The sequence below is a fragment of the Phyllopteryx taeniolatus genome, chromosome 13 (genome assembly GCF_024500385.1).
Source record: "Phyllopteryx taeniolatus isolate TA_2022b chromosome 13, UOR_Ptae_1.2, whole genome shotgun sequence".
Classification (NCBI taxonomy): Eukaryota; Metazoa; Chordata; class Actinopteri; order Syngnathiformes; family Syngnathidae; genus Phyllopteryx; species Phyllopteryx taeniolatus.
The window spans coordinates 4,329,801-4,341,882 of NC_084514.1; the positions used below are offsets into that span (position 1 = coordinate 4,329,801).

The 12,082-nt window shown below is 40.1% G+C and overlaps 1 protein-coding gene across 3 annotated transcripts in view; it reads left to right on the forward strand.

Moving 5' to 3' along the window:
• The window catches only part of LOC133488185 (KATNB1-like protein 1), a 36,187-nt gene that overhangs the window by 5,848 nt on the left and 18,257 nt on the right, over positions 1-12,082 (forward strand). For all 3 annotated transcript variants that reach the window (XM_061795758.1, XM_061795757.1, XM_061795759.1), the window contains exon 2: positions 114-233. The gene's annotated coding sequence lies outside the window, so the exon portion shown is untranslated. The remainder of the gene's footprint in view (positions 1-113; positions 234-12,082) is intronic.

The window sequence follows — 12,082 nt, forward strand, 5'->3', positions numbered from 1 at the left end:
ACCTCCATTGACAAATCCTGCGAGGCTCACTGTTTAAGCTTTTAGCATACATACAACGTCACTGCCAAATGTGTTACATCATTGAAAGCATGCTCTTTTTTGCACTTCCACAGCGGCTATCCCCGTCAGCAGAACAAAAATATGAGGACCACCGCTGCCATACAAGGGCAAAGCTCCAGTTTCTTCGCAGAACTTCCCATAATCGTCTGAAGACGCCCTCCCCCGGACGGGTGGTATGTACATGGAAAAAATGACTCCGTTGTTCAGCTTTCTTTTATCAAAGCTGGCATGTGTGTGCCTCTGCTGTTTGTCCCTTCTGCAGCTGTGTTCTCGCATGAGTTTAAAGGAGTTGTCAGCAGGAGTGCTTACGTCAGTGCATGTGCCCTTTTATCAGTGAGCTGCAAGCCTGCACTTTGTTCACCTCTAAGGTTCTTTTCAAGGCAGTCTCTACATCACTGATGAGGATTTGTACACACGCAAAAATACTGAATTTAAATCGGTTTAAGATGAGCACAAACACGTATGTTTAAAATATATATATATATATATATAGATATATATTTGCCATTCCATTTTTCCCCATCATTTATTATGATGTGTTTGAACAGGAAGTTTTCAATTTTGGGGAGTTTGTGTTTTTGGATTATATTAAAGTCTTAGCTGTTAAGCCAATTAAGTATGTTCAGTTCAGGCATGGGACAGTTACCGGTTTCAAGGAACTATACTGCGCTTTAAAAAAAGTCAAAACCACTAAAACTTTCCATCAGCCATGTAAGCTGTTTTTTGAGTCATCAGTGCAAGCAAAGGTACACAACCCCTTCGACAAGTTCAAGAAAACGTTAATATATTACTATACTGTAATAGTCTTGAATTGAACGTTTTCAACCGGCTACAAGAGTTAGTCTGTCTACGATTGCTGCGATAAATACCATAGACTCGCTACCGAGGCAGATAACTCGCATAACATCAGTTTGTTCCCAATTTGATGTTACTTCACAAAGCAGAGAAGAGCAGAAAAGTAACTACTCATTTTCTGAGAAATAAGTACTTGTACTACATTTTGATTTTCGTTTTTATAAATTCAATTGTTCATTTTCTGTACCTATGGAGCATGTTTAATGGAAAAAAATGTTGTTATTTACCCAAACATTTCAAAAGAATACATTTTAGAGCTGTGTTTACCCTACCGTGATAACATGAAACTGCAATATTTTTGCTCACGGTTTTCACGCCATCATAATCTGATACCGGCCCATGCCTAGTATGGTTACGCCAAAATATATTCATACACTGGCCAAATTTTTAGTTAAAATCAATATCTACTTGGTGAACGGGTTTCATTGTAACTTTTCCGGGAGTGATTTTCTTCATGCTTCTATTTGGATCAAGAAGACGTCCGGTTTGGGTGATCGTTACAACTGTTGCTTTGGTATTTTACTTAGGATGATGATGATACAGTACGAGTTTCCTTCTCAGAAGCGAGAAGCGGTAAATAATATCAGACGGACTGTATTTATGTTGAACAGAGTCCGAACTGTTATCATTTGGAATCATGTTCACAAACTTCCATGCAGACTCACATGTAGTCACTTCCCAGACTCTCGGCTGTGACTTATCACCTCAAAGCAGTAAAACTAACATCTTTGACAAACGGCATAGCTGCGGAATGAGATTTCACTTTAGTATATGAGCAATACCTGTGAATGTGTAAATGCTTTTTTACTGATTTAAATAAGTTCAATGTTCAAGTTTTGTCATGCTAGCCATGAGTGGCTAAGAATTCAACCTGTGACCACGTCCTAAGGTCGGACTCCCACCGAGCATAGGGACAACGACAGTGGTGTTCACCGTGTTCACTGCTGTGATGAATTGTGTTAAGAACTTTCAAGAGCATGTGATTAACTTTGGTTATTATTTTGGAACATTTCAGCCATGGGAGCAGGGAAAGCACAGATAACAATGATGCCTGCATTCCAGTCAGTTGATCCATTCAGATCAAACCAAGGCAACGTACTAACATCCTGTCTGATGCAATGGACTCGGCTCTGGAGTAGAAAGTATGGACATTTGGATTCGTTTTGGTTTTGGGCCAATGCCAGTTTACCCGCTGAACTCTGCCCATGTGCTCTTGAGCATGACACCAAACCCCCATGTTTATGTACATCCGCTACCTATGGTGTATATATATTTCAGATGAGTAAATGGATGGATAATTGGTAATCTTCCATGGAAACGCTTGTCAAATGCTCATCCCAAGTAGCGATTTGGTTGAGGTCAGGCAGGGTGTTAAAGGTCATCTGCGGGATCTTGTAATTGACTCTGAATGGCCTGTTGAGGGAAGCGAGAGTAATGTTTGACCTACGGATGTTTCTGGTTAGAATAGCAATAGCATTTTGGACTAACTAAATGATTCAGAGCAGACATACGGAGGGAGTTCCAGCCATCTAGCTTTTAGAAAATCTTTGGAGGTCAGCATTAGACACCCTATATCTGACTGCAACTATTTTTGAAATGATCATCACAAAGCTGGGCAAGTTAAATGGTGGTTAAAGTGTGTTGTGATGCCCACCAGTGACAATTTCTCTTAAAGTGCCAGCAGTTATCTTATTAGATCATGAAACTCCTCGACTCCATAGCAGAATGAACAGTGCATCTTGACACCCTGCAATCATTATGAGGTAGTCATAGTCAGTCTAATAATATTCATATCCATAATAAATCAATCAATAATCATTTAAAAAATACATATTTTTGATTACTTTAAACCACTGGAACTTGAACAATTTGGCGGTTGAACAACTAATAACTACATTTAATCTAGAATTCCAAACAAATTATTGTCCTGATTTCCACTGTGTCCAGTATGTTTATGGGGTTTTCTTTGTTTTGTGTATGTATGTGCTGTGTGTGTGTGTGTGTGTGTGTGTGTAACCTTTTCACAGTGGTATGTAGAATCCAAAAGTAGATGACTGAAAAAAATACTAAAAATACAAACAAACAAAAATAATCAGTCTGCTTTCATGGAAGACTACAGAAATCTCAAAATATTTCCTGTTGAGAGGCTGAAATCAGAGGATTTGGATCATTTTAAGTTAAACAATGTCGCCAAACGATAATCTATGATCAACATAGTTGTTGATTAATTTGTTAATTGATTAGTTGTCGATTAATCGATTAATTGTCGCACCTCTATAGCCATCGTTTGATCTTTTTTTATTTGTATTTATTTATTTTCCCATTTCAAGCAAGCTTCCGATGTAGATCTGTTCGGCAACCCAATTTGCGATACTAATAAATTGAGTTATGAGCTCAGTCATAGAACAAATTACGATTTCAAAAATGTATATTTCAATTATTTCTTCAATTAAATTGAAAGCTGAGGAAACCAAGAGGAATTCTGGTCAAGCAAAAAGAATTCAATTTGTTTCATAAGTGTGAAGCTGGCTATGGAGTTGGCAGTGTCTGCTCTTCCTCTGCAAGGTGAGAGCTGATTTCTCTCTCTCACTTGCTCTGCTTCTCCCCGCTGAGGTATAAATGAGTCACTGAGTTAGCAGCTGGTCTCCATCATGCAATATCACCCAGGACACACTCCACACAAGGCCAGCTGCCCGGTCATTACAAAGTGACGACATCACTTCCCTTTTGCCCTTTTATGGATGCTTTCTGTAAAGATCCCTGCAATAATGATGTATTAAGTTCAACTTTATGGTGGAAATGAGCAACCCAAAATGACAACATCCTAACACTTTTGTCGTAAATTTTCATCATGGTCAGTATAGTTAAGATTCTGAAACATAAAAACTCCCATTCATTAATCTTGACGTTTTTTTTTTTAGCCACCACAGACGAGCTAAACTCATTAAATATCTGGTATCAGCTGGCATTAAAGCACGGTGGGCAAAGCATGGCTCGCGGGCCATGTACTGCCCGCTTTGTTCTTTTTAAAGGTCCACTGAGCATTTACATTATCAAGAAACCTGTAATATTCGTTGCATTCATTTAGGCATTTCCCCCCTAAAATTGTTTAATTTAAATATATTTTCGATTTTTTATTAGTTTTGTATTCTTTATCTTCCCCCCCCCCCCCCCCCCCCCCCCCCAACTACAAATGACCTGGACTGTCTGCCTGTTTGAAACAGTCAAATGTGGCCCTTGAGCACTAAGGATTGCCCACCGCTTCATTAGAGTTTTGATGTGTCACAATTAACGGTATACAGTATTTATATTTACCCTATAATATAATTTCTTTTGGATTCTTATTGACTTGATTGAAGATAAATTTCCGCAGCAAGCCTTGGCTACCACTAATGCTAGTTCAACAACGCCAAGCAAAGTGGAAGAGAGGAGGAAACATGGCTAATGCTACAAATAACCCTTAAATTTTCATAATTTCATTTTCATGTTTTTTTTTAAATAAAAACGTTAGCGTCCTAATGCGTTAATACATATATAGTATTGTAAACCATTTCTACTGATGCACAGTACATTGTGGTTTTCTACAAGCATTCACTTCTTGCCGACTTGTTTTATGAGTCAATATAAAGAAATATTCTACTTAATTCATTTAGTTGTCTCACATTTTGGCTGAGTGACAACATATGTACATTCACACATCATTTTTTTAGTGAATTGGAATTCGAGTAAAATATGGCTTACTTGTCAGTAAGCAAAATCAGCGTTCCAATACTTCATGTTATATTTTTTCTTTGTGAGATTAGAAGCTTCCTCCCACATCCCAAAAACATGCATGGTAGGTTAATTGACAACTCTAAATTGCCCGTAGGTGTGAATGTGAGCGCGAATGGTTGTTTGTTTGTATGTTCCCTGTGATTGGCTGGCAACCAGTTCAGAGTGTACCCCGCCTCCTGCCCGATGATAGCTGGGATAGGCTCCAGCACTCTCGCGACCCTAGTGAGGAGAAGCAGGCTCAGAAAATGGATGGATGGACATTAGAAGCTAGTTGTAAATGTTTCAAACAAAACTTTTCTACAGGATTATTTGAGGATGAGCTCATTAGTTTTGACGGTCAAAATAGTTGACTCCTAAATAAACTCAAGAAACTCCAAAAAGTTGAACCGCCAACTCAAGCCAGCTGCACTTTGTCATGTGGTCGACTTTGTTTTGCCCTCCTTGTAGCAACTCGGAGCGAATGCTTGTTATATTTTTATTTTATTGAATAGTTGAAAAATGTTTAATGAAAACAAAAGGGAGTCGCAGTTTTTGTCAAGGCTGTGAATCACACACGAGTAGATTCCATTATTGAATGTTAAAAACCGCTGTGTTTATTTTTCCCATTCCACTCGCCCCAAAGACAGGCAGCTCTCTGTCTTGGTCCATCTCGCCTTCCTTCCACGTTTCCTTCTAAAGAAGCTCCTTTGGCCTCGTGCAGCCTATTAGTGGGGTTCCATTGGAATCTCCTGTCCCTTCTGTTCGGTCCGTGCAGGCAGTGGTGGTGCAGACGTGAGCTGGAGCTGTCACTGCCCACTGTCACTTTACTCGAAGAAAACCCATTCCACTTGATGTTTATCCACATGTCTCAGTGGAAAATTCCTGGAGACAAGCAGATCTCTCTCCATCCTCTTTTATGCTTTCAAGCAGTATTAGTAGGCCGGCCCAAAGTTTTTCTTTGCTTCATCTGGCCTCATTTTTCAAAACAAAACAAATCAAGTGGAAAAAGGCAGTGGTATTATGACTTCTGGAGAATGTAATTATATCGCTGAGCTCCATAAATTGTTGCTTTTAGTCGTTTAATAAGACGTCTAATGGGATTCAGTGGCAAAATTTGCATCAAGTCACAGAATGTAATTGGGCACGCATTGATCCAATACATTAACTTAAATTAAGACTGTGCACACTTACCCTTTTTATGCACTATTATTCAGTCAGTTTCTATGCTGTTTTTCCTCATTAGGGTCGCAAGTGAGCTGGAGCCTTTCCCAGCTGACTGTGGGCATGAGGCAGGGTATACCCTGGAGTCCACCAGCCATGAGCAGGGCATAATTGGGCATGATAATCAATTAATTTGAAAACTATTAAGGATTCTGTTGATTCTGTCAAATTGGTCAATGCACGTTAACTTATTTTTTTTTTCATTTTAATTCTAATTATAATCCCTGTAGGTAAATTCAATAATTGAGACAAAATGGAGTGCAATACTTAATCTTCAACCAGCAGAGGAGCTTTTGAGTCAAGTAGTTTGCAGGCTAACGAAGAATTACATGACGTCAATTGCAGGAAGTTCAGCAACATCCATGCAGACCTTCTCTGCAGTCTTCCTGGCAGAATTTTTCCACATACACCATACACATACAGTACATACAGTACATACAACCCCAATTCCAATGAATTTGGGACGTTGTGTTAAACATAAATAAAAACAGAATACAATGATTTGCAAATCATTTTCAGCCTATATTTACTTGCATACACTACAAAGACAAGATATTTAATGTTCAAACTGAGAAAACTCTACTATGCTTCGCATAGTTGAGTTTCAAGTTGCACTTACAGAAGTAGCACCGAACTGTATTTACTGACATTGGTTTTCTGAAGTGTTCCTGAGCCCATTGATGTCGGTTTTTGTTGCAGTGCCGCCTGAGGGATCGAAGGTCACGGGCATTCAATGTTGGTTTTCGGCCTTGCCGCTTACATGCAGTGATTTCTCCAGATTCTCTGAACCTTTTGATGATATTATGGACCGTAGATGATGATATCCCTAAATTTCTTGCAATAGTACGTTGAGGAACATTGTGCTGTTCGACTATTTTCTCACGCACTTGTTCACAAAGAGGTGAACCACGCCCCATCTTTGCTAGTGAATGACAATGTGTCATTCAGGGAAGCTCCTTTTATACCCAATGATGGCACCCACCTGTTCCCAATTAGCCTGTTCACCTGTGGGATGTTCCAAACAGGTGTTTGATGAGCATTCCTCAACTTTCTCAGTCTTTTTTGCCACCTGTCCCATCTTTTTTGGAACGTGTTGCAGCCATAAAATTCTAAGTTAATCATTATTTTCTAAAAACAATACATTTTATCACTTTGAACATTAAATATCTTGTCTTTTTAGTGTATTCAAATAAATATAGGTTGAATATGCTTTGCAAATCATTGTATTCTGTTTTTATTTATGTTTAACACAACTTGTACATACATACATACATACTTGAAACAGGACGTTCAGACAAAAATGTTCCTGTCCCAAAACATGAAAACAAAAGATATATTGAAATATGGTAATATTATCATACATATTTTACTGTATATCTGTGATTTTCTTGTTGTATGGGTTGCTTCAAATCACCACCAATAAAGTTGTGTCAATGAAAAGTACTGTAAATCCGGGCAGAGACTGCCATGTCAATTACTGTGCAACCCAAGTTAACATTTTCACTGCTTCATTGAGGCTCTTCCAAAGTTGTCATTAAAATCGCAACAAAAATCAATCATATCCAATTTTGATCGGTCTTCCTGTTCAGGAACTTACAGAAACATTCTCTCTTCCTTTGTATGTAGTAATTTCTGCAGTTTGAAGTCCGGTCCACATGTCTGGCACCAGTATTTGTGATTGTATGACATAAACACCATTGTATTGGACTTGTGTTGAATTGTTAAGTGCTAATACCAGCTGAGCATTTCCCTCTGCGACTGCTTCAAGTAAATATTTTCAGTGGATAGTATGGCGTATTTTGGAAACACTTGACCAAGCTTCTATTGAACTACAACTTGTACTTGCAGTGTCTTAATGACGCACTCTTGTGAGCAGCACTAAAAGCTAACTGATTTTCGCCAACTTTTCTCCTTTGAGACTCCTCCAGCTTTGATTCAATACAAAAAGTGCTGATTAATTTCAAAAGATTGTTTCATATCTTTGCCGGAAACAATTTCATTGGCGTAAACACTTTCTTGGTTTAGGCTTGCTATCACGCAAACGTCCGAGAAGCTGTGTTGGTGGCAAATTTATGATATACTGTACTGAGGTCAGTGTTAAATTTTAGGTAGATATTAAATTGGTGTCAGGAGATTTGAAAAACTTTGCTGGAAAATGTCTTTTTTTATCTTGTCTTGGCAGCAGAAATGATAGTCTCACATGAATTCTGATAAGCAATACTCTTAAGTGGGCGGACATGACCAGGTAGACGAATTTGGGGAAAAATAAAGGAACACAATTTGAACGTTTCTGTTGTTCTTTGTACTCACTCCCTAAAATTGTAGTTCTTTGGTGAAATTTGATAACAAATTAGAGTTAGTTTAGTTTACTGCGAGGCTTCAAATGGGATGTTGTGACAGGGAAGTGGCTAATGAGCTTAAAGTGTCACAGTGTCATCAGCAAGTTGCAACAGAGAGACTAGACGAGTCACAGAAAGGCATACAAGTGGATAGCCTTCGAAATGAATTTTGGTGCAAGTTGTGCAAAAAATACTGAAACATTGAACAATTTGGACATGTGCATTTAAAAGTTTAGAGAATGTGAATTAAGTTCACCTGTAAAGGTTATATTCTAATTTAGCTTCATGCTGAAATTTCACCCAAAAGCCGACTATCCCAAACTTTTTTTGATGTAACATACACAACAACCAATCACCAACATCGTCAACAATAAACCACTGTTTTCCAATACAGGGTCACTGCAAATGTCTGTAGAACAGGCTAACTTTTATTCTCACCTTAGTGTGACTCTTTATAGTAGTTTCACCTGCTGTTATATCCAGAACCCAAGAGAAAGGGAAGGAAGTAGCTCCAAGTCCACCAGGATCGTAACAGGAAAAGCTTTTCTGGCACTGAGGTCATTTTGTTCAAGCCCGGTCTCACTCGAGGTCTTTCCCGTTCAGGGGATTATCACACCCATTCCTTGCCATGACAAAATTCTGCAGTGTCCAATCCAAACCGATGAGTCAGTAAAGTCACTGTTAATTAGTGGTTGATCTAATTTGAGACAAACGTTACAAAAGGGTTCAATGCAGCGGGACAAGTTTCAGCATCTGCTGCTTCGCTCTGCTGTTGCCATCATCAAAACTCTTTCGGCCCATCATCTGGTCCTCCTTAGCACCCAGCAGTGTTCCTTGTGTGATGCTTCCAATCAATATGGCTTCTTATCGATTTTTGTTGTTGCCATTAGAAGGAGTCTCTTTATTTCCACCTCATGAAAGAGTCAGGCCTTTCCTTTCCAAGAGCAACAGTCTGCACATGATGGTTCTCACTAGGGCAGACAATATTGCATGATTTAGGGATGATTTAAAAGCACTCATGGTTCATCGGCGTATGGGAGTGTTTGGAGACAATATGCAGCAAGGGGACACTTATCATTTTAGTTGGAGAAATTGCAAATCACTTTAGATCTGCTCACAAGTGTTTGTCATTTTTCTGCATGTGCATGGGAACGTGAACAATGACTGACCATTGGGAAGACGGTGGGAACGAGGGGAGTACATGAGGAAGCAGATGCTTTTGAGTCAGACAGCCCAAAAGGATGACTCACGCTGCTCTGACTGACTGCTGTTTGAATTTATCAGTGGCATGAAAATGGCTGGAATTTAAGTCCCACATCTGCGCACTTGACAGGAGCGTGTTTTGATGAATTACGCTCATTAAGCCCCAAAAGTCACATGTGCACAAATGTTCTCCTGGTCGTCTTTTGGAATCTGAATAGGATGATGATCATTCTGCAAAAGTTCAGCGGTACTGTTAGTTGCAGACGCTGGATATTACCTTCCAGTCTTGTGGCCGGTTGTTCAAATGTGACTGCAGAATGTGACTACACTATTAGCACATTTAGATACATTGTTTTAATGTCTGTATTTTCAAGTTTCAATGTGCAGTAGAGCTATTTTGCATATCAACAGTTTTATACTTTGTACATTTGTCAGAGTTTGCAGGTTTGTGTAGTGGCAAAAAGGTGGTGGACCTAAGTACAGCGAACCAGGGAGACAAGGCGGGAGTTCAGGAGTCTTGAAAAAGTATTTATTTACACGAACCAAAAAAGGCGAACAAAGATCATGGAAAAATCTAAATAAGAAATGAACAAAGTCCCAGAAAATCAAGACTCGATGTAACAAAGAAACACAAATTGAACAAAACAAAAAAACACTCATAGATGACAAAACTAGCGATACGTTGACACGTGACAACAACATCAGTGAACAGACACAGACTGAAAGAAAGCAGACAATGACGCACGCCTGGTTGGCTGGAGGGATCTTATTGGCATAACATGAAACTAAATATAATCAAAATCACAAAACACAGATTGTGGCAACGTCAGGGCTGGCCATTGTTAAGAACCTCACAATTCGATTGGACATCGATGCTTCCTTACGTTACGTCTTTACTTACGATGCTACACACCAATACCGCCGACTGCAAATTATGCCAATTCACAACAAAAGTTATCTCAGTGCACTTTGCATATGGAGCAGGTCTAGAACCACATTCTTCACGGATAAAAGCAACTTGAACTTTTTATTCATTAATGGCACAACTCAAAAAAGCAAAACTGGCTTGCAATGTGCTTTGGTAAATGAAAATACGCTGGATCCACAGCTGAACCAAAACTGAGCAGCTTCTTCCTCGACCCATTCCTTGCCAATCCACGTTTCCCGGAAACAAACGAGAATGGCCGACTGTCACGCTGTGGTAGCCTCAGGGCTGATTACCGTTCTCCAGTGTACTGCAGCATCTGCACATGAATCCTTTAAAGAAGCACAAAAAAAGGAAAAAGTACTCCATTTATAAAGGTGGGGGGGGGGGGGGGGGGGTGTTGAGTTCACACTAGTTTTCATACTTTTGGGGAGAGATAATGTGACCAGTGCAGAGACGTGAAGTGCCAAACTAAACACATGGGCAACTTCTCATCTTTATGTCCAACCCATCGTTAACCCCGTAGTTACTGGTTGGGCCAGATCAAGCTAAGATTAGACACTGAGGGGATGTGAAAAGCCTCTATTGCATGAAAAGAAGATGACTTGCTGACACTGTTTATTTCCCACACTATGAACTGAGATTTCAAATTTATTGGTGTGTTTCAATCTGGCTGCATAATAGTCTGCGGTCTGCTTGCGCCATAAGATATACTATACTATATTTTTTGTCTTATTGGGACTCAACCTGTTTGCATCACAATTCATTCACAATTGAAAACAGGTGGCCTATTCTGAAACCACTCATTTGATTGCATTGTAGGAGTGCTGCAGCTGCGACAAACGGGAATTGACCTTTGAGATAAAGTGAAACAGATTTTTGTAATCAGATTTTCAGTGGCTTTCTTTTCAAGGCAAGCGCATTAAAGACGGCAGCCAGTGTCTCCCGGTCTGTCCAAAAGTATTTCATCTTCTTCTCTTAGAGGCTGGAAAGTGAAGGACCTGGAGGTGCTGCGACGTCCTAAATCACCAACAGGAGCGTGTCCTGTTTTCTCGTTTTCGGCACCTCTTTCTCCAGCCATGTCATATGCCTGCTTGTACAAGTCTTATAATTAGTATTTTGGATTATAAGGAGCGGCACGGTGGCCGACTGGTTAGAGCGTCAGCCTCACAGTTCTGAGGACCCGGGTTCAATCCCCGGCCCCGCCTTGTGTGGAGTTTGCATGTTCTCCCCGTGCCTGCGTGGGTTTTCTCCGGGTACTCCGGTTTCCTCCCACATCCCAAAAACATGCATGAATTGGAGACTCTAAATTGCCCGTAGGCATGACTGTGAATGTGAGTGTGAATGGTTGTTTGTTTGTTTCTATGTGCCCTGCGATTGGCTGGCAACCAGTTCAGGGTGTACCCCGCCTCCTGCCCGATGACAGCTGGGATGGGCTCCAGCACGCCCGCGACCAGGGTGAGGAGAAGCGGCTCAGAAAATGGATGGATTGTAAGGATTGTCAGATACAATGGCAATGTGAAACGTGACACCCAAACATAAAAAGCAAACAAAGATCACAACTGGGTAGATATTGCTTAGAAAGCAGTTTGCAGGTATGTGGTGGCATGGTGGAAAAAAGGGGTTTTCACATCTGCCTCACAGTTCTGAAGTTGGTGGTTTGAATCTGTGCTCCGGCCTCCTTGTGTGGATTTTGCAGGTTTTCCACGTGCTTCCTCCCACAATT